Source organism: Myotis brandtii, unplaced genomic scaffold (genome assembly GCF_000412655.1).
Source record: "Myotis brandtii unplaced genomic scaffold, ASM41265v1 scaffold205, whole genome shotgun sequence".
Classification (NCBI taxonomy): Eukaryota; Metazoa; Chordata; class Mammalia; order Chiroptera; family Vespertilionidae; genus Myotis; species Myotis brandtii.
This window is the reverse complement of record NW_005357638.1, coordinates 533815-557221: the sequence shown is the minus strand read 5'-3', so window position 1 is coordinate 557221 and position 23407 is coordinate 533815. Positions and strand designations below refer to the sequence as shown.

The 23407-nt window shown below is 40.1% G+C and overlaps 1 protein-coding gene and 1 pseudogene across 1 annotated transcript in view; one reads left to right on the top strand and one right to left on the bottom strand.

Moving 5' to 3' along the window:
* HMG20A (high mobility group 20A) overlaps positions 1-23407 on the bottom strand; it is a 131080-nt gene that overhangs the window by 95194 nt on the left and 12479 nt on the right. The gene's annotated exons all lie outside the window — the stretch shown is intronic.
* LOC102249124 lies at positions 17521-18324 on the top strand (annotated as a pseudogene).

Below are 23407 nucleotides of genomic sequence, written 5' to 3'. Positions count from 1 at the left end.
AAAGGCCAGTGGCCGTAACACCATAACGACCAAACGACTGGTCACCAGGAGGTTCATTGATGGGTCTCACAGAGCAGTGGGTCTGGGGACCCGTCGGCACGGCGGAGGTCTGGGTCCCAAGGTGCGGCGGGGGTCTGGGTCCCAGGGGGCAGTGGGGGTCTGGGTCTCGCGCGATTTCGCGTGCTCGGCCTCTAGTATATATATAAAAAAGTCATAACCATGAACATATATGTACATATACACACACCACAGAGTTATCTAACCATAGTATACACAGTATACATTTCAGAATTCTTCTGTCAGTATTTATTTGCTATCTGGAAGGGAGTCATAGTTAATACTGAAGGTTCTGAAATCAGACTTTCTGAATTCAAATCCTTTCATTTTTCAGCTGTGGAATCTGGGAAAGTTAGTTAATATCTCTGAACCTAAGTTTTCTCATCTGTAAATGAGAATAGTAATAGTACCTACTTTAGGAATTATTTAAGAATTAATCCATGAAAAGCAGGTAGTGTGATGTCTATCACATGAGAGCCTAAAAATAATGGTAGCAGTAATAGCAGCAAAATTGTATTGAGTACTTACTAAGGCATTATTCTAAGAGTTTAACATGTTATCCCATTTAATCCTCACAACTACCATGAGGTAGATCTAATCATTAGGAGCTCTATTTTATTTATTTATTTATTTATTTATTTAATTTTTTATTTTAAAATATTTTTATTGATTTCAGAGAGGAAGGGAGAGGGAGAGAGAGATAGAAACATCAATGAGAGAGAATCATTAATCGGCTGCCTCCTGCATGCCCCCTACATGGGATCGAGCCCACAGCCCAGGCATGTGCCCCTGACCAGAATCGAACCTGGGACCCTTCAGTCCACAGGCTGATGCTCTATCCACTGAGCCAAACCAGCTAGGGCAGGAGCTCTATTTACAGTGAACAATGTGATCCCACAGAGAGGTTAGGTAACTTGTCCAAGTTAGTTGTGATATTCATTATAGCTATTCACAAATATTTTTAGTTTTGTCAAGAACACAGTAAAATACTGCCTCATGACCTATGAAATTAGGCAAGGCCTATGGAACTCATAGGGTCAACTCAGTGGTATATAATACTTCTGGGCAGGAAGTTTAAGAGTCCATAAGCAATTTTCCATGCTCCACTCCCCATATTACAGGGATTATAAATGTACATATTACAATGGAATCTGTGTCAGCCTAGTTGCCTAAGACCAAAAATACTTGGGACAATAGCATAAATGAGAAAAAAAGCCTCTGAGATTCTGCAGTGGTTTTGTTAACATAGTAATAGTAAATTTCAGGGATTTAGTATTATCATGACTATCTACTTATTTACAGCTAATGCTGAAAGTTTAAAAATTAACTTATAAGTGAAATAGTACTACCTATTTACTTAATTTTTAAAAATGTGTATAAACCGCCCTGACTGGTTTGGCTCAGTGGATAGAGTGTTGGCCTGCGGACTGAAGGGTCCCGGGGTTGATTCTGGAAAAGGGCATGTACCTTAGTTGTGGGCACATCCCCAGTAGGGGGTGTGCAGGAAACAGCTAATCGATGTTTCTCTCTCATCGATGTTTCTAACTCTCTATCTCTCTCCCTTCCTCTCTGTAAAAAAATCAATAAAATATATTTTAAAAAAATGTGTATAAACCAATGAAAGTTTAACATTACCTAATTTAGTATCACAATTTAAGAATTATTGGTTTAAATGTCTTTTTTGTTGTTAATCCTAACTTGAGGATATTTTTTCCATTGCTTTTTAAAAAAACGTTTGTATTGATTTTAGAGAGAAAGGGAGAGAGATAGAAACATCAATGATGACAGAGAATCAGCGGGGATCGAACCTGCAACCCGGGCATGTGTCTTGAATGGGAATCAAACCATGACCTCCTGGATCATAGGTTGATGCTCTATCACTGAGCAACACCAGCCAGGCTACTTTTACTTTTTTACATTCGGTATTGAAGCATAGATGTTATGCTTGTTCTGAATGTTTAAAGTTTAAATGTTTTACAATAAGGATACATTATTTTATCGTAGAATAAACAAACAAAACTTGGTCCCATGCCCTGACTGGTGTGGCTCAGTTGCATGAGTGTTGTTCCATACAGCAGAAGTCTGCTGGTTCGATTGTGGTCAGGAATTATGCCTGCTTTGCAGGTTCAATTCTCAGTGTTGTGGGTAGGGAGGTGCAGAAGGCAAGCTCTTAGATGTATCTCTTTCCCACTGATTTTTCTCTCTCTACCTTCCTCTCTCTCTCAAAGCAATAAAAACATATTTAAAAATCCTATATAATAAATCCTAATATGCTAAGTGTCCGCTCAGCCATTCAACCAATCAAAGAGTAATATGCTAATGATATACTAAGGCCGCTCAACCGCTCACTATGACGTGCACTGCCCTCCAGGGGGCAGATGCTCTGACCGGTAGGTTAGCTTGCTGCTGGGGTCCAGCCAATCAGGACTGAGCAAGATGGGCTGGACATGTCCTGGAGCCCTTCCCCGGTCCCTCCCCGGCTGGCCAACCTCCCAGGTCTCTCCCCGACCTGACTGTGCACTGGTGGGGTCCCTCAGCCTGGCCTGTGGCCTCTCGCAATCCAAGACCCCCCTATAGAATGCCAGAGAGCCGGTTTCGGCCCGATCCCGCAGGCCAGCCCGAGGGTCCCCACTGGTGCACTAATTCGTGCACCGGGCCTCTAGTAAATAAAAAAAATGAAATAAAGGTGAGGGCAGGGAGAATCAGCTACATGTCTCTTTAAACACACACACACACACACACACACACACACACACACACACACACAACTTGGTCCCATAATAGTGAATGACGATCTTTAAACCAGTTTTGGTATCAGGAAAAGGAATCTTGACATGTTTAAATGACACAGAACACAAAATATTTAAATTAAAAACAATATAGGGTCGGACAAAAGTAGGTTTAGAGTTGAGTAGATGAAACACAGACCTTATTCTTATATTACTATTTATTATTGTGTTAATTTCCATATGAAAAACTGTAAAGCTACTTCTGCCTCACCCTGTATAATAGCACAATTAAATCTTCTCTACAATAAATTCATATCTTTGGTACCCTCTATGTTCTCATATGAAGCATCTTACAAATGTATGCATTTAGGGAGTAAGATTCAGCTGGCTTGTTAATAAGACTGTTATATAGAGTTGATAATTATTCAGTAAAAAATATGCAGCCCTTACCTTCTTTCTCCAGTTATATCTTATGTCAGGAAATAAACACAATTATTAAGAAAAGAGATTTAAAAAAAAAAAAAGAACTCCAGCAGTTCTGGCTGCCTTGCATGATAACGTCTGGAAAAAGCTAACATCTTTTCTTTCCCACTTTCCCTTTAGGGAAAGGAATTACAGTGATAGCGAGTGAGAATTAAGTGGAAGTCTTCTCTGGGAAACTTTGTCCTTGCCTGTGAAAACAGACCCCTGTGGCTAGTGCACCTCGTTCTCCTTCCTTCCTGCCTCGATGTGGTTGCAAAGGAGCTGCAGCAGCCATGTTGCAACCCTGAGGGGAAGACCAGGCTGTTGGCTCCTGACCTCACTGAGCAGTTGAGCAAACGCTACTGCTTTTAGATCCCTTGTTTACATAAGAAAATAAACCTTTGTTTGTTTTTTTTAAAAAAAAAGAGATAAAAGTTAATGAATATCCTAAGATTAGTGTTCAAAATCCATAATTACTTATGATGGAGTTTATTAATTTTCCAACTAGGAAAATTATTTTTCATAGTATCATATTTAAATACATAATTTAGGTCTTCAAATGAACAGATTATCATATACAGTAATTTTTAGTCTCTCCCATAGCACTTTTAATTACAGTATCTATTTTCTTTCCTGAAATAAATTTCAGTTGCAATCAACTCCAAAACCTCTTGAGAGCGGATGCCATTTAGTATTATTATACATGTATTACCAAGTCAGGTATGAGAAATTGCTAAACCAACTGAGATCCCATGATGCCAGTTAAATTTCAATCTTCTTTTCAGGCTCCCAAAACATCTCAGGACTATGGTAGGTTATAAGTTTTGGGTGATGTGATTTGCTTAAAAAATAATGAGAGCAAAGTGTGGAGCAGACTAGTACAGATCATAGCAAAGTAAGTTCAGAACTACACCTACAATTCATTTTTTATTATGTGTATTTATTAAGTACTGAAATAATAAACATGAAGGCCTGCTAAGAGTTGAGAACACCAGGTTAAACACATGTCTTCCCTATCCTCTAAGAGGGTATAGTTTGAAAAAACAACAATACCCTGACAATTTAATTAAGAATTAAAGTACTGAGGAGGAAAAATGCTCTCATACTCATTATACTATAATGTGCTTTCTGAAATGTTCACAAAATGATGCACTACTAAACTTAAATCCACTTATTCTGCTTGAAATATAGTGTTCTGAATTTCAAATGTTTGTACTGCTATCGGATGATGACCAACTGTTAAATAACAGGATAATGTCCTTAAAATATAAAAATAATTGCTGTTTCACTACTGGCTAGGCATTTTTTATTTTTTAATAACAAGGATGCCATTGTACCAATTCATCCTTAATCTTCTGCCTAGCCCCCTTGGAGTGACAATATTAATCTACAGGGCAGCACTCTAAGCTAGGTGATGCAAACAGATATTAATTCCAATCCTATGCACCAGGATTATTTTATTACATGACAGTCATTAATCTACAAAGAAAAACTGAGTTATAATTTCTAGTGTAATAAGACTTTACTTATCATGCCTTGGGTGGTGTGGCTCAGTTTGGTTGGGCATCATCCTTGTACTGAAGGGTTGCCGGTTCGATTCCCAGTTAGGTTGTGGGCTTGATCTCTGGTAAGGGGTGTGTGGGAGGCAGCCGATGGATGTTTCATTTTCACATCAATATTTCTCTCTCTCTTTCTCTCCCTAAAAATCAATAAAAAATATTAAAAAAGACTTTGCTTAAGTAGACATTAAACTCTGCAAAAGAAATAAAACTACCAATGGTGATACAGATATAGCAGGGAAAAATTCTAAACAATATATCTATATCTACTCTACTCTTTACCAATGATACTGCTGTTAGACAAAACTGTTAAACAAATAGGAGACTACAAAGATACAGTTGAGCAAAGCCTTTCTTGGATCTATACATTATCCTCAGTAGCATGTATTGTTAGAGAAAGATTTTAAACACCAGGGAGAAGAAATCTGCCAGTTAGAATTTGAAAGTAGTTTGCTTTGCTAGGAAATAAATGGCTAACAGCTTACATGGTCTTTCTGGCAAACAAAACAAAACAAAACAAAACAAAACAAAACAAAACAAAAAGGCTACTCTTTCCCCTTTTTAGGAATAAACATAAAACCACTCCATTATGTCTTTTTCTCCCTACTCCTTTATGTTTATTTAATATAGTATGCAAATGGCAATTAGCTTGAGAAGACTGTTTCTATATATATGGTAGAGTGCCTTGTACTTAAGTCTCCTCACTCCCTCTATAACCAGAATATACCATGTTTGTACACTGCTACAGTACTATAGAAAGAACTTAAAAATTCCTCCTAGTCTTTCACTAGCTCTAGAGTCAGTGATCTACATTTTAAAAACCCGAAGAAAAAGCCTGCAGTCACAACCAGAAGTTTATGAAATTCAGCAAAGTATTTATTCAGACCTAGCAGCAGACATTATAAATTCTTAAGAGCTCACAATGTCACTGACCTGAGAATAGCTATGAAAGTTTAGTGAATCTGCAAATGTCAATAAATGATGAAGCTTTAAAAATCATTTTACTTTCCAGTCCTAATACTAAGAATATAAAGAAACCAAGCTGAAATCAATATGAGGGGCAAAGATGCAAAACAGGCTGGTCCTACACCCACGTGTAGTGGTTGATAATCAGGAGGGATATCTCTGCTGCAGAGGTCCCCCTGAGGAGTGGTGTGTCCCAGGTCCACTCTGTGCTCCCCAGTGCTGGAAAGAGATGTAAATCCCCCTAACTTCTGGCTGTGTATATGAATAAAGTAGTGCTTCAGTCAGACAGAGGGCAGCTGGAGTCCCAGGAGTTCCTCTTAAAGGACGGGCACACAGACACACTCCCTCGCAAACACTCACCTAAGCTCCAAGAAGGGACAGCACTAAAGGGGACTGAGACATTCCAGAAAATTGAATTGTGTGCTTTGGGGTAAGTACCACCATTATCTCAGTGTTGAATCCTCCCCACCCATAGCCTGCAGGTGAACGCAGGGGCAAAATTTAAATGTGTATTAACCTGATGACCACCACTCCCCTCACCCTGGTGACTCTCTGAGGACCACCCACCCACTTACCCACCCAACTAGCACCCACACTACAAACTTTCTTAAAAACTGTCCAAGGTCTGCAGACCCTGGCAGGCTGCAAGGGGGGTCCCATAAAATTGTCAGCTCATTTCTCAACAGATAACTTCCAGACCAAAAGGGATTGGCAGAAATATTCAGTGATGAAAAGCAAGAACTTACAATCATGACTATTCTAACCAGCAAGGCTATAATTTAGAATTTATGGAGAAATAAAGAGCTTCCTAGGCAAGAAAAAAAGCTAAAGGAGTTCATCACCACAGAACCAGTATTACAAGAAATGTTAAAGGGGCCCTGGCTGGTTTGGCTCAGTGGATAGAGCATTGGTCTGTGGACTGAAAGGTCCCAGGTTCGATTCCGGTCAAGGGCATGTACTTTGGTTGCGGGCACATCCCCAGTGGGAGGTGTGCAGGAGGCAGCTGATCGATGTTTCTCTCTCATCAATGTTTCTGGCTCTCTATCCCTCTCCCTTCCTCTCTGTAAAAAATCAATAAAATATATTTTTTTAAAAATGTTAAAGGGACTTTTTTAAGAAAGAGAGAGAGAAAAAAAGAACAAATATGATGACAATAACTACATACCCATCAATAATCATTTTAAACATAAATGGATTAAGTACTGAAATCAAAAGACACAGGATGGCTGAATGGATAAGAAAATAAGACTCATTCATATGCTGCCTACAAGAGGCTGAAAGTAAAGGGATGGAAAAAGATATTTCAAGCAAGTGGAAATGAAAACGCACACACACACACACACACACACACGTTGAGGTAGCAATACTTCTATCAGACAAAACAGACTTGAAAACAAAACTATAACAAGAGACAAAGACGGACACTATATAATGATACAAGGATCAATCCAACTAGAGCATATTACACTGGTAAATATTACCCAAGCTAGGAGCACCAAAATTTATAAAGCAAATATTGATGAACATAAAGGTATTATAGTATAGTAAGAAGCTAGGGAAATTCCAGGATAAGCAGAATAGGAAAACTAAGATAGATAGTTAAACAACAGTTTGCAGCCATCTAGTAAATCCTATTTTTCCTAAACAAGGACACTTAAGAGTAAATGGTTTGCACTCTCCTATCCAATGAGAGGGTAAATAGCTTAAATCATCTTACTCAGGGAGATAGTTAACAGAAATCCAATTAGTAGCATTTGCCAATCACATCCAAGGACAAGACAAATTAAGATAATAAATCTAACTGTACATCAGCATAAAGCTGATGAATATTCTATTGATCATCCTCCCCTAAACACCCAGCTTTTAAAATCCCTGAGGTCACAGTGCACTCTTCCTCCAGGGAGCATGCCAATGCCATTACCCCCCTCGCGCACCCCAACACCCCTGATCTTCCTTCTACAGGTACCTATCTCCTCAACTCCAAGGGACTCCACCAAACTTGCAACCAGTAGAACAATGGGCAGTGACAGCTCATCTTGGGCTAAATCCCTGAACCTGTCTCCAAGGCCCCCTCTTCTCTGACTTCCCAGTGAGCCAAAGCAGCCCAGCCTAGGCTCTCCTGTTGATTCTTCTGTCAGTAAATTCTTGCTTGCTTTTCTACACGTTGTGTCTTAATTTAAATCTTTCCTTCAAGAAGACAGGAACTGAGGTCTTGTTTCGCCAGTAAAAAGGGAGAAATCAGAGTTTTCCCTCCAGGAAGCACGCCCATGCCTTTCCCTCCCCACTCCCTCTTCCCACCTACCTTTTAGCTCCCCAGGCACCTTACCATTAGCTTCCTCACTCCCAAGTTCCAAGGGCCCTTCCTTTACCTTCATAACTTGTTCCCTAAACCCATCTCTTCTAGGAATTATTTCTTCTACCTCTGTGATTTACAAAATAAATGTTCTCTTACAGTTTGGGTCTTGCTCTGAATTCTTTCCTAGCCAGAACCCAAGTACCAAGGGTTGCTGAATCCAGGTTTGGTCTGACCCCATGGGTCAGACACTTGGTATCGTTCACGCTGCCTACAACATTAATCTCATTGAATTAGTCCATATTCAAATTTTTCTAACAGTCCCTAAAATGCTTTAATAATATTTCCCCTCAAATCTAGATCCAATATGGTTCATTCATTGCATTCTCATCATTTTCTTTTAATTGAAAGCAGATCCCTGACCTTTTATTCTTTTCCATGATACTGAATTTTGAAAGAACCCAGGCCAAATGTCCTATGGAATGTCCCACATTCTTGATTTGATCAACTGCTTCCTCACGGTGCTATTTAACTTGCTCCTGTACCCCATATTTTCCTGGGAAGTTAGATCTATAGGCTTATGGAAGCCATGCTTTTCATTCTCTTCTCCAGGTTCTACTCATTAACTTTCCAAGAATGTTTCAGAATCCTACTTGCAACACAGAATAAAATACATTTTAATTGTATAACTCTCCAAGACAAAAAAAGAAAAGGAGAAATCAACAATAATAGTTATTATATGGGACTGTAACACCCACTGACATCAATGGACAGATCATTCAGACAGAAAAATAATAAGAAACAATGGCTTTAAATGACACATTAGCCCACATGGTTTTAATCGATATTTTTAGAGCATTTCACCCCAAAGCAGGATAATATACATTCATATCAAGAATACAGCCTGGCCCTAGCTGGTTTGGCTCCATGGATAGAGCATGGGCTTGTGGACTGAAGGGTTCCAGGTTTGATTCCGGTCAAGGGCACATGCCAGGGTTGCAAAGGCTCGATCCCCAGCGGCGGCGTGCAGGAGGCAGCCGGTCAACGGTTCTCTCTCATTATTGATGTTTCTATCTCTCTCTCCCTTCCTTTCTGAAATCAATAAAATTAAAAAAATAATAATAAAAAAGAATACAGCCTGGCCGGCGTGGTTCAGTGATTGAGCAACGACCTATGAACCAGGAGGTCACAGTTTGATTCCTGGTCAAGGCACATAACCTCTGTGGGCTCGATCCCCAGTGTGGGGCATGCAGGAGGCAGCCGATCAATGATTCTCTCTCATTATTGATGTTTCTAATCTCTCTCTCCTTCTCCCTTCCTCTCTGAAATCCCTATTTTTCAGGGTAAGACTACATGTCAGACTAAAAACAGGTTTCAATAAGTTTAAGAAGATTGGAGTCATATCAAGCATCCTCTAAGATCACAATGGTATTGAGAGGGTTAACTTGACATGCAGGCAGATAGGGCAGGGGTCCAGTGGAAAACAAAGGCAGGTGAAACATAGGCAGGGACAGACATGGCAGTTTGAGCAGCCTAATCACAGGAACCAACCAACCAGAAATAATAACATGTTTCTGAATTCAAAGTGGGAGGCATGGGAAAACAAGGGAGAGCCTAGCAGTGATGGCGAACCTTTTGAGCTCGGCGTGTCAGCATTTTGAAAAACCCTAACTTAACTCTGGTGCCATGTCACATATAGAAATTTTTTGATATTTGCAACCATAGTAAAACAAAGATTTATATTTTTGATATTTATTTTATATATTTAAATGCCATTTAACAAAGAAAAATCAACCAAAAAAATGAGCTAGCGTGTCACCTCTGACATGCGTGTCATAGGTTCGCCATCACTGGCCTATAGTCACAAGGTGTACGAATGCATAGAAACAGAAAGTTCAACATAGGAACAGAGAAGGAACACATAAAAACAGGGAAAGTTCAGGTCCGTAGCTTGGCAAAAACAATTGAGGGAATCAATCAGGTGACGACACAGGTAGATACAGAGCAGGCTTCTAGCAAATATATACTTCTGGACTACAAGGCTTTAACGGACAACCCATTATTGGGCCACCCCTCCCCTTGTGGGGAGTCTGAATCTGCTTGTAATAAATGTTCCACACTTTTGCTTAAATCTTCTGGTGTGCGGAGCTCATTCTTCAGTGTAGCAAGACACGATCCCAGGAAAAACACCTCGGTTCACCGTTCCAGTCATCAGTATTAAACTACAAATCAATTATAAGAATAAGACTAAATAACACAGAAACTCACAAAGACTAAATTAACCTGCTGCTTAATGTAGATGGGTTAACAATAGCATCAGAGAAAAAATCAAAATATATCTTAAGCCCTGGCCCTGGTCAATTGCGTGGGTTCAATTTCCAGTCAAGGGCAAGTACCTAAGTTGCAGGTTGCTCCCCACCCCAGGTAGGGCATGTGTAGGAGGTAACCAGTTAATGTGACTCCTTAACATTGATGTTTCTCTCTCTCTCTCTCCCCCTCACACTCTTTCACTCTCTCCAAAAAACAATGGAAAAAATATCCTCAGGTGAAAATTAACAACAACAACAACAAAGGTATCTTGAGAAAATGCAAATGCAAACACAAGAACCCTAAATCTATAGGACACAGCAAAAGCAGTTCTAAGAGGGAAAGCCATATCAATACAATCCTATCTCAAGAAATAGGAAAAATCTCAAATACATAATCTAACTTTACACCTAAAGGTACTAGAAAAGGGACAATAAACAAAGCCCAAAAGGAGAAGGAAGGAAACAAAGAAACTCAGAGCAGGAATGATGGAGACCAAGATGGCGGCATAGGTAAACACCGGAGACTGCTGCCGCAAACAACCACTTCAAAAATACAACTAAAAGACGGAACGGACATCACCCAGAACCACAGGAAGGCTGGCTGAGGAGAGACTCTTCAACTAGAAGGAAAAATAACAGCACACCGAGGCTCAGAGGAGGCGCAGTGTGGAAAAAACTCAGGTGCGGAGGTGCGCGCGCAAAGCGGGCTGGTGGCTGAGAGCGCGGTTGTCGTTTTCGGTCAGGGGGGAGTCTCAGACTCTGAGCTCCAGATACGGGCGAATCGCTGGGGACTCGGACCCAAACGGGAGAAGCGGGAGTGTCTGGCATCAGTTGGAAGGCAGCTTTCCCTCCGAGGTTTGCAGCGGTTCCGGGGGTTCTGAGAAGCAGAGCCTCTGGGAACAGGACTGAGGGCACCATAACGGCTCCCTCCGCCCGCCCTGTTGAGCCCGCCCCGCCCAAGCCCTGCGCAGAGCCATTTGCCGGATAGCCTCAGGCAAAGGCTAGATTAGCACCTCCCCAGAGGACAGAAGTTTTCCGCGGCAGACACAGCTGATTCACACAGCCAGTCGGCCTGGTGGTCAAATCCCTCTAGTATTAACTACAACAATCAAGGCTCAACTAGAACAAGACTGCGCACAAAGACCACTAGGGGGTGCACCAAGAAAGCATAAAAAATGCGGAGACAAAAAAACATGACAGAAATGGAGGATATAGAGCTAAAAATCGCAATTTTGAGGGCTTGCAAAAATGTGCTAGAAGCTGTCAATAAACTTGAGGAGAGAGTCACGAAAACTAATGAGACCCTCGATGCTATGATAAAGAACCAACTAGAAATTAAGCATACACGGACTGAAATAAAGAATATTATACAGACACCCAATAGCAGACCAGAGGAGCGCAAGAATCAAGTCAAAGATTTGAAATGCGAAGAAGCAAAAAACACCCAACCGGAAAAGCAAAATGAAAAAAGAATCCGAAAATACGAAGATAGTGTAAGGAGCCTCTGGGACAGCTTCAAGCGTACCAACATCAGAATAATAGGGGTGCCAGAAGATGAGAGACAGCAAGATATTGAAAACCTATTTGAAGAAATAATGGCAGAAAACTTCCCCCACCTGGTGAAAGAAATGGACTTACAGGTCCAAGAAGCGCAGAGAACCCCAAACAAAAGGAATCCAAAGAGGACCACACCAAGACACATCATAATTAAAATGCCAAGAGCAAAAGACAAAGAGAGAATCTTAAAAGCAGCAAGAGAAAGAGACTCAATTACCTACAAGGGAATACCCATACGACTGTCAGCTGATTTCTCAACAGAAACTTGGCAGGCCAGAAGGGAATGGCAAGAAATATTCAAAGTGATGAATACCAAGAACCTACAACCAAGATTACTTTATCCAGCAAAGCTATCATTCAGAATTGAAGGTCAGATAAAGAGCTTCACAGATAAGGAAAAGCTAAAGGAGTTCATCACCACTAAACCAGTATTATACGAAATGCTGAAAGGTATCCTTTAAGAAGAGGAAGAAGAAAAAGGTAAAGATACAAATTGTGAACAACAAACATGCATCTATCAACAAGTGAATCTAAGAACCAAGTGAATAAATAATCTGATGTACAGAATGAACTGGTGATTATAATGAATCAGGGACATAGAAAGGGAATGGACTAAAAAAAAAAAAAGAAACTCAGAGCAGAAATAAATAAAATAGTCTAACACAACAATACAAAAGTTCAAAGAAAACAAGAGCTGGTTCTTTGAAAAGATAAACAAAATTGATAAACCTTTAATCAAATTCATCAAGAAAAAAAAAGAGGACCCAAATAAATAAAATCAGAATAAAAGAGAAGTGACACCAGACATCACAGAATTTGTAAGAATTTATAATAATTATAAGGATTATAAGAAAATACTATGAACAATTATATGCTAAAAATTACACAGTCTGGAAAAAATGGATACATTCCTAAACATACAATCTTCCAAGACCAACTCAAGAAGAAACAGAAAATTTGAACAGACCGATAACTACTATTGAAATCAAATCAGTAATAAAAAAAAACCTCACAACCAAAAAAGTTCAGGACCTGATAGCTTCATGGGTGAACTTTACCAAAGAGGTAAAAAAGAATTAACACCTAGCTCTGGCTGGTGTGGCTCAGTTGGTTGGAGTGTCCTTCCATGCATTTGTAGATGACGAGTTCGATTCCTTGTCAGGGCACATACCTAGGTTGCAGGTTCCAACCCCCATCAGGTGTGGGAGGCAACCTATCAATGTATCTCTCTCACACTGTTCTTCCTCTCTCTCTCTCTCTCTCTCTCTCTCTTCCTCTCTCTCTCTCACTCTGTCCCTTCCTCCCTCTCTCCCTTATTCTCTCCTTCTCCCTTCCTCCATCTCTAAAAGCAATCCTATCTAATAACAGACAAACATGGTAATTGACCGTACCTTCACTATGCCTCCCATTGGCTAATCAGTGTGATATGCAAATTAACCACCAACAAAGATGGCGGCTAATTTGCATAATGCAGGTAGGGCAGGCCAGCGCGAGCAGCCATCCGGGCCCCCGTGTGCTGCCTAAGCCCCGCCCCAGCCGGGACCTCCGTGTGCGGCCCTGGGCGGTGGGGTTTGGTGGTGCAAATGGGTCGCCTAAGCCCCGCCCCCAGCTGGGACCCCCGTGGGCGGCCCTGGGCAGCGGGGCTTGGTGGCGCGATTGGCCCGAGGAAGCCCTATTCTTGCAGGAATCCTCCTGCAACGGGCTTCTAGTCTACACTAATAAAAGAGAAACATGCAAATTGATGTCACTCCACTATGCCCACCAGCCAATCAGAGTGACTATGCAAATTAACCCAACAAAGATGGTGGTTAATTTGCATACGCAGACGAGGAGCGAAGACTGAAGGCTCCAGCTGGAGTGGAGACTGAAGACTGAAGGATGAAGAGGCTTGGCTTCTCTGCTGTGGATGGACCAAAGGCCTGGGTCCTGGGTGCCGGAGGAAAACCAGTGCCAGCAGCCAGGGGAAGGAAGGCCTATTGCGCGAATCTTCGTGCAATGGGCTTCTAGTTAAAACATAAAAAAGAAATAACATGTATTGTCCTCAAATTATTAAAAAAAAAAAATCAAGAAATGGGAAGGCTCCCAAACTCATTTTATGAGGCTAGCATTACCCTGACTCCAAAACCAAGCACAGACATAACAAAAAAAGAAAATTATAGGTCAATATTCCTGATGAAAAATTCTCCAAAAAACACAAAACAAAACAAAACAAAACAAAAAAACCTCTCAAAAAAAAATATTAGCCAATTGAATTCAGCAATACTTGGTCATACAGCATTAGCAAGAGGGATTTATTCCTGGGATACAAGGTTAATATAACGCCTACAAATTAATTAATATGATATACCACATAAATAAAGTGAAAGACAAAAATCATATGGTCATATCAACAGATGCAGAAAAAGCATTCAACAAAAGCCAGCATCATTAATAACTCTCAGAAAAGTGGGAACAGAGGGAACATAGCTGAACATAGCAAAGGCTTTATGTGACAAACCCACAGTTAACATCATACTTAACAGGAACAAACTAAAAGCATTTCCCTTAAGATCAGGAACAAGAGAAGGATGTCCACTTTCAACAATTTTATCCAACACATTATTGGAAGTCCTGGCTACAGTTATCAGAAAAGAAAAATAAATAAAAGGCATCCAAATTAGAAAGGCAGAAGTAAAACTTCATTATTTGCAGATGACGTGAAATGATACACAGAGAACCCTAAACATGTCACTAAAGAACTATTAGAACTAATAAATGAATTCAGTAAAGTAGCAAAATGCAAAGTTAATATTCACAAACTATGAGAAAGTAAAATTAAGAAAATAGTCCTACTTACAGTTGCAACAATAACAAAAATGAAATACCTAGGAATAAATTTAACCAAGAAGATAAAACACCTGTAAGACATTGAAGAAAGAAACTGAAGAAGATACAAATAAATGGAAGCATATACTGAACTCACGGATAGAAGGATTAAAATCATTAAAATGTCCATAATACCCCAAACAGTTGATAGATGCAATGTCATATCTATCAAATTACCAATGACATTTTTCACAGAACTAGAACAAATAATGTTAAAATACAGCAATACTGAAAAAGAACAAATTTCTTTTACCTGATAACAAACTATACTACAAAGCTATAGTAATAAAAATGGCATGGTAAAAACTTAAATGTAAGACCCAAAATCATAAAACTCCTAGAAGCCATAGGTAGTAAACTCTTTGGCATTGCTCTTAGTAATACCTTTTTGGATATGTGTCATTGAGAAAGAAAAACAAAAAAATATAAAGAAACGGAACTAAATCAAATTTAAGTTTTTGCACACAGCAAAGGAAACTAGCAAGAAAACGAAAAGACAATCTACTGATTGGAAGAAAATTGTTGCCAATGATACATCCCATAAGGGTTAATATCCAAAATTTATAAAGAATCCATTGAACTTAACACCAAAAATATAAACAATCTAATTAGAGAACCTGAATATACATTTATCCACAGAGGAAATACAGATAACTAATAGAAATATGAAAAGATGTGTAATGTCACTAATTATCAGAAAAATGAAAATTAAAACCACAATCAGATCTCTGGTGCTCCCTGGTGGTCAGTACGTTCCCACAGCCAACCTCCCTCGGCCCCTCCCCCCCACCCGGCTGGCCTGCTGATTGGTGGGCTGGCCGGCCAACCTCCCAGGGTCCCTCCCCTGGGCCGGCAGCCCCCCACCCATGCACGAATTCGTGCACTGGGCCTCTAGCCAATACATAAAAAGACAACAAGTGTTGGTGAGAATGTGAAGAAAATTAAACAGCTGGGCACTATTGGTGGGAAAGCAAATTGGTGCAGCTACTATGGAATATAGTATGGAGGTTCCTCAAAAAATTAAAACTAGAACTACCTTAAGACACAACAATTCTACTTCTGGATATATTTATCTGAAGAAATCCAAAACACTAATTTGAAAAGATACAGGAGGATAAATGATCCTGAAAGGAAACCTGGCTTGGGATGGTGAACACACAATACAATATACAGATTATGTATTATAGAAATGTACCCCTGAAACCTATATAATTTGATTAACCCAAATAAGTTCAATAAAAAAAGAATAAAGAAAAGATATATGCATCCCTATGTTCACTGCAGCATTATTTATAATAAACAAAATATGGAAGCAACCTAAGTGCCCATCAATAGACAACCGAATAAAATACACAGTACATATATACAACAGAATAGTACTCGGCCATAAAAAGGAATGAAACCTTACCATCTGCAACAACATGGCTGCACCTACAGGGTAGTGTGCTAAGGTAAGTCAGATAGAGAAAGACAAATGCCACGATTTCACTTATATGTGGGCTCAAAACAACAAAATAAACAAACAGAAACAGACTCATAGATACAGAGAACCAACTTATAGTGTCCAGATGGGAGGTAAGTTGGTGGGATGGGTTTTATTAAAAAGGAGAAGAGATTAAGAAGTAAAAAATGGGAGATTAAAAATGGTGGTAGAGTAAACAGAGCTGCACTGACACTCTCCCAGGACCAAACTAGAAATACAACTAAAATATAGAAAAACCACCTGGAAAAATCAACAGAAGACGAGTTGGAAAGAACCCTGATAACCAAGGAAGGAAAAAAACCTGCATAGCGACCAGAAGGAAGTTTGGAGATGCGAAAGGGGTGGTCAGGCTCCCACAGAAAGCAGCTGAAGATCGGGAGGGATATCTCAGCTGTGGAGAGTTCCTATTGAGAACTCTGGGGTCTAAACCCCAAGCTGGTCTCCCCAGCCCAGAGCATCAGAAATGAGAAAGGTGTCCACATAACACCTGGTTGTGAAAAGCAGCAGGGTTGCTGTCTGCCAGCTAGAGGCACCTAAAATGCAGGCACTCTCTTAAAGAGCCAACAAACAAAATTTCCTGTGCAGCCACTCACCTTGGTCTCCGGCAGAGGGAGGGCAGAGTGTAATAGAGCTGTGTGAGGAGAGTCCAGGGTTGGGATTCTAGAGTTGGAGTTTGGAGGGGAGCCACCCCAGTTTCCTGTGCTGAATCTTTCCCTCACACTGTGGAGGACACCTTTCTCCAATGGACCTTTGCTATCCAGGTGGTTTTGCCTGGAGGAAAGGCAATTGCCACACCCTGTTTGAAGACCTCTCACCACACCCTGTGGTCGATGGCCTGAGGCCAATCAAAGCTGATAACAATCAAACTGCAGAAAGAGGCAGATCTCTAGAGGCTTTGAGTCTTTGCCTGATCTCCTTCTGGACCCAGAGCTAGGAAAAGGAGACCCTGATGCACATCTTGGTCCTTTCTAAAGGCATCCAACCTCAGCAGAGGGAGCCATAAGCTGTGGATTAATGATAGCCTCAAACAGGGTACTCAGGGCCAGTCAGAAAAAGTGTCTGAAATTGTCCTGCACTAAAGACTGGAAGTCGTAGCAGATCTACTAAATACATAGACACAAACAGGCAGCCAAAATGGGGAGACAAAAATACAACTTTCAAATGAAAGAACAAGAGAATTCTCCAGAAGAGCTAAATGAAATGGAGATAAGAAATTTATCTGACTCTTTCCAGCTGGAACCATGGAGGGTTCGGAAGAGAAGAGGAAGAAGAAGGTTCCTGCTGTGCCAGAAAAAGTGAAGGAATTTTGCAGAGCTGAAGATCAAGCGCCTGAGAAAGAAGTTTGCCCAAAAAATACTTTGAAAGACAAGAAGGAAGCTCATCTATGAAAAGGCTAAGCACTATCACAAAGAATACAGGCAGATGTACAGAACTGAGATTCCAATGGCTAAGATGGCAAGAAAAGCTGGCAACTTCTATGTACCTGCCGAACCCAAATTGGCATTTGTCATCAGGATCAGAGGTATCAATGGTGTGAGCCCAAAGGTCCGGAAAGTGCTGCAGCTTCTTTGCCTTTGCCAGATCTTCAACAGCAACTTTGTTAAGGTCAACAAGGCTTTGATTAACATACTGAGGATTCTGGAGCCATATATTGCATGGGGATACCCACACCTGAAGTCAGTAAGTGAACTGATTTACAAGCGTGGTTATGGCAAAATCAATAAAAAATGAATTGCTCTAACAGATTGATTGCTCAATCTCCCGGTAAATATGGCATCATCTGCAAGGAAGATCTGATTCATGAGATGTATACTGTTGGAAAGCACTTCAAAGAAGTAAACAACTTTCTATGGTCCTTCAAGGTATCTTCTCCACAAGGTGAAATGAAGAAAAGACCACCCATTTTGTAGAAGGTGGAGATGCTGGTAACAGGGAAGACAAGATCAATAGGCTTATTAGAAGAATGAATTAAGGTATCTACCATGGTAATTTTTGTAATCTGGTCAGTTAATAAACTGAGTCCTTTAAAATTGAAAAAAAAAAAGACATTTACCTGTTATAGAGTTTAGAATAATGATGGCAAACATGCTCAACAGCATGAGAAAAGATACAGTAATGATGAAAAAAGGACCAGTCGGAAATACAGAATGATGTAGCACTAATAAAAAAGACATTGGGAGGAATACATAGCAGATTAGGGGAAGCCGAGGATCAGATCAGTGTATTAGAAGATAGGGTAGAAAAAAATTACACTGAGAACAACAACAACAACAAAAGAATTAAAAAACAGGGACAGCTTAAGGGAGCTGTAGGACAACATGAAATGTAACAATATTTGCATAATTGGAGTGTCAGAAGGAAAAGAAAGTGAGCAAGGGATAGAGTTGTGTTTGAAGAAATAATGGCAGAAAACTTCCCTAACATGGTAAAGGAAAAAGTCATACAAGAAACACTGAGAACAACAACAACAACAAAAGAATTAAAAAACAGGGACAGCTTAAGGGAGCTGTAGGACAACATGAAATGTAACAATATTTGCATAATTGGAGTGTCAGAAGGAAAAGAAAGTGAGCAAGGGATAGAGTTGTGTTTGAAGAAATAATGGCAGAAAACTTCCCTAACCTGGTAAAGGAAAAAGTCATACAAGTTAAGAAGGCACAGCGTTCCAAGCAAGAAGAACCCAAACAGGCCCATGCCCAGACACATCATAATTAAAATGCCAAAAATTAAAGACAAAGAGAGACTCTTAAAGGCAGCAAGAGAAAAGCAAACTGTTACTGACAAAGGTGCTCCCATCAGGCTGACAACTGATTTCTCATCAGAAACTCCACAGGCCAGAAGGGAATGGCATGAAGTACTCAAGGTAATGGAAAGCAAGCATCTGAAACCAAGATTACTATATCCAGCAAGGCTATCATTCAAAATAGATGGTGAAATAATGAACTTCCCAGACAAAAGAAGGCTAAAGGAGTTTATCACCACCAAACCAGCATGGCAAGAAATGCTAAAGGGACTGCTGTAATCAGAAGAAGAAAAAGTGAGAGAAACCTAGGCATACAGAATTAAAATAGCAATAAATAAGTATCTATTAATAATAACAAATGTATATGGATTAAAAGATCCAATCAAAAGACGTAGGGTAGTTGAATGGATACAAAGACATGACCCAATTACATGCTGTCTACAAGAGACCCAACTCAGAACAAAGGACTCACACAGGATGACAGCAAAGGGATGTAAAAATTTTTTCCATGCAAATGGAAACAAACCAACAAAAAAAGCTGGAGTAGCCATAATCATATTTGACAAAGTAGACTTCAAACTTAAGGCCATCATAACAGGAAAAAAGGTCACTACATATACTAAAGGGTTCAATCCAATAAGAGGATATAACCCTGGTAAACATATGCACCCAATATAGGAGCACCTAAATACATAAAAAAACTTCTAGAGGACTTTAAGGGAGAGATCAATAGCAATACAGTAGCAGTAGGGGATTTTTATACTTCCCTGATTTGACTGGACAGGTCTTCCAGACAAAAATTAAGACAGAAACAGTGACTCTAAATGACACATTGGATCAAATGGATTTAATTAACATGCATAGAACATTTCACCCCAAAACTGCAGAATATACATTCTTCTCAAGTGCCCATGGGTCATTCTCAAAGATACACTACATGTTAGGGCACCAAACAAGTATCTACAAGCTCAAAATTGAAATCATATCAATCATCTTCTCAGACCTTAATGGATTAAAATTAGAAATCAACTATAGTAAAAACACTCAAAAACCTTCAAACACACGGAGGCTAAATACCATGTTATTACACAATGAATGGGTTATCAATGAGATAAAGAAAGAAAAACTTCCTGGAAATAAATGAAAATGAACACACAACAACCCCAAATCTCTGGGACACAGCAAAAGCAGTTCTGAGAGGGAAGGTCATAGCACTACAGGCCTACCTCAAAAAACAAGAAAAATTAATAACAAACTACCAGTATTTAACCCTACAATTTAAAGAATTAGAAAGAGAACAAGAAGTACAAATTAGTAGTTACAAAATAGTCATGGGCATGGAAAATATAGCATAGGGATTATAGTCAATTATATTGTAACTAGAGGCCCAATGCATGAAATTCGTGCAAGGGGCTTGGCCCTCACAGACCCAGCTGCCTGGGCCCTCGCAGCCCCGGCTGCATCCAGAACGTTGTCCGGACAGTTGTTCTGCTGTTCGGCCTAATTAGCATATTAGCTCTTTATTATATAGGATAACTATGTTTGGTGCAGCTGAGTACTACATTTATAAGGGTGGTTACTTTGTAAGTTATATAAATATCTAATCAGAATGGTACACCTGAAACTAATATAATGTATGTCAATGGAATTGAAAAAAAAATTTTTTTTAAATAAAGGCAGGATTCAAAGAATAGATACTCCTGATACAAAAGAAGAGGAGCTTTCATTTACCCTCTCAGAAAGGATTTAGAAACAATTTCATATAAAATTGTCTTTGTAATACAAAATTGAATAATGGCAATTTTATATACTTTAACCTAATATACACAGATAATTTTTCTACATTTGTTCCATTTACCTCTTTCCCCATGTCTGTTTCTCCATTGTGATTAGAAATTATACCATTAAGCCAAAAGAAAACAAGTAATTAATATATTTTACTTTTGCATATTTACAAGCACAGGGAGAAAAAAAGGAGTCTTGGGGACATAAGTACATAATGATACCTATCACTAGGAGAAGAAAGTTGGCTGAGGGTCTGGATACAGGTGCAAGGAAAAAGGGGCAAGACTAAGCTTGTGAAAAAATACCCTGAGACCTACCTTGAAGGGATCAGATAAGGTTCCCCAGTTCTCTATATTTTCCTACAAAATTAATCCTAGGAGCTGATAAAGGTTAGTTCTTTGCAGCATGGGCCCTATAATCAGATAAGCAGTGAGTCTTGAGTTCTGCCACTATAAGGAAGTTAGTTGCTGACTATCTATATATTCCCATTATTCTTGGGAATATAAGGACCACAAAAGATGGAATAGATAGAGAAGGTGGTAGCACCTGAGAGTAGACAAGAGGGCAGTAGAAATGTATCAGAGAAAACTGAGGGAATCAGTGAAAATCCTATATAATAAAATCATAGTATGCAAATTGTCCCCTCGACTAGGAGTTCGACCAGGGGGCGGGGTTGGCCAGGGGAAGGGAGGGAGGCCCTGGCCAGTGGCAGGAGGTCGGGAGAAGGGAGGGAGGCCCCGGTGGGCAGCCACTAGGGACCCTACGTGCACTGGGCCTCTAGTGTAATATAAAGAGCTGATCTGAAGCAATGTGAAGACGAGGAAGTCTGAAACCTCAGAAGACTGTTATGGATTCTCCAATTCCCCATATAACTGTTATACATCTGGTCCTGGAAAAATAATCAACTCTGGGATTACTAATTATATTACTTTAAATTTAATTATGCTACTTCAAATGTAATTATATTTCTTAAATGTCATTGTCAGAGTTTGGTATGGAAGAGTTTCAGTAAGATAGTGGTTACTTCTTCAAACAAGAATTCACTAGTATAGTAATCTAGGCATGTTTTTTTTTCTTTTTTTAATCATTATTGTTGAAAATACTACATATGTCCCTTTTCCCCTATTGACCTCTCCTAGCCTTTCCTCCTGACCTGAGGCCTTTACCACCCTCGTGTCTGTGTCCATAGGTTATGCATATATGCATACAAATTCATTGGTAGCTCTCTTCCCATCCACCCACCCTCCCCTGCCTTCCCTCTGAGGTTTGACAGTCTGTTCAATGCTTCTATGTCTCTGGATATATTTCTGTTTATCAGTTTATGTTGTTCATTAGATTCCATATATGAGTGAGATCATGTGATACTTATCTTTCTCTGATTTGCTTATTTAGCTTAGTATAATACTCTCCAGGTCCATCCATGCTGTTGCAAATGGTAGGAGTTCTTTCTTTTTTACAGCTGTGAAGTATTCCATTGTGTGCATGTACCACAGATTTTTAATCCACTCATTTGCTGATAGACACTTAGGCTGTTTCTAAATCTTAGCTATTGTAAATTGTACTGCTATGAACAGAGGTGTGCATATATTCTTTCTGATTGGTATTTCTAATTTCTTAGGATTTATTCCTATAAGTGGCATCAGTGGGTCAAATGGGAGTTCCATTTCTAATTTTTTGAGGAAACTCGATACTGTTTTCCACAGTGGCTGCACCAGTCTGCATTCTCACCAGCAGTGTACGAGGGTTCCGACATCCTCGCCAACACTTATTATTTGTTGATGATAGCCATCTGACAGGTGTGAGGTTGTACTGCATTGTCTTTTTGATTTGCATCTCTGATTAGTGATTTTGAGTATTTTTTCATATGCCTTTTGGCCTTCTGTCTGTCCCCTTTGGAGAAATGTCTATTTAGGTCCTTTGCCCATTTTTTAATGGATTGGTTATCTTCCTTTTAAAAAGTTGTCCGAGGAGAAACCAAGATGGCGGCATAGATAAACACCGGAGATTGCTGCCTCGCACAACCACTTCAAAAATACAACTAAGACGGAACAGACATCATCCAGAACCACAGGAAGGCTAGCTGAGTGGAAATTCTACAACTAGAAGGAAAGAGAAAAGCATACCGAGACTCAGAGAAGGTGCGGTCTGGAAGTAAAATACAAAGGTGCGGAGGTGCATGCGGAGAGGGCTGGCGGCTGAGGACACGATTGTCTTTTTCACTCGGGACAGAGTCTCAGGCTCTGAGCTCCAGTTCCAGGCGAGTCTTTGGGGACCCAAACTCACATGGGAGAAACGGGACTGTCTGGCATCGGTTGGAACTTGAGGGCAGCTTTCTCTCGGAGGCACTCTCTCAGCGATTGCCAGGGCCTCTGAGGGCAGGACTGAGAGCAGCCATACAGCTCGCTCCGCCCGCCCTGTTGATCCCCTGGGACCCCGCCCTGCCAAAGACATGCCATGGAGACTTTTGCATATGAAAGGCCCGGCCCTTTGTAATCAGAAAATAACTTAACAAACTGCAGCTGCCCCAAGGCCCCAGGGCAACTTGCATTGCTTTACAGCTGGCTTCTGCTGGGTAGCCTCAGGCAGAGGCTAGATTAGC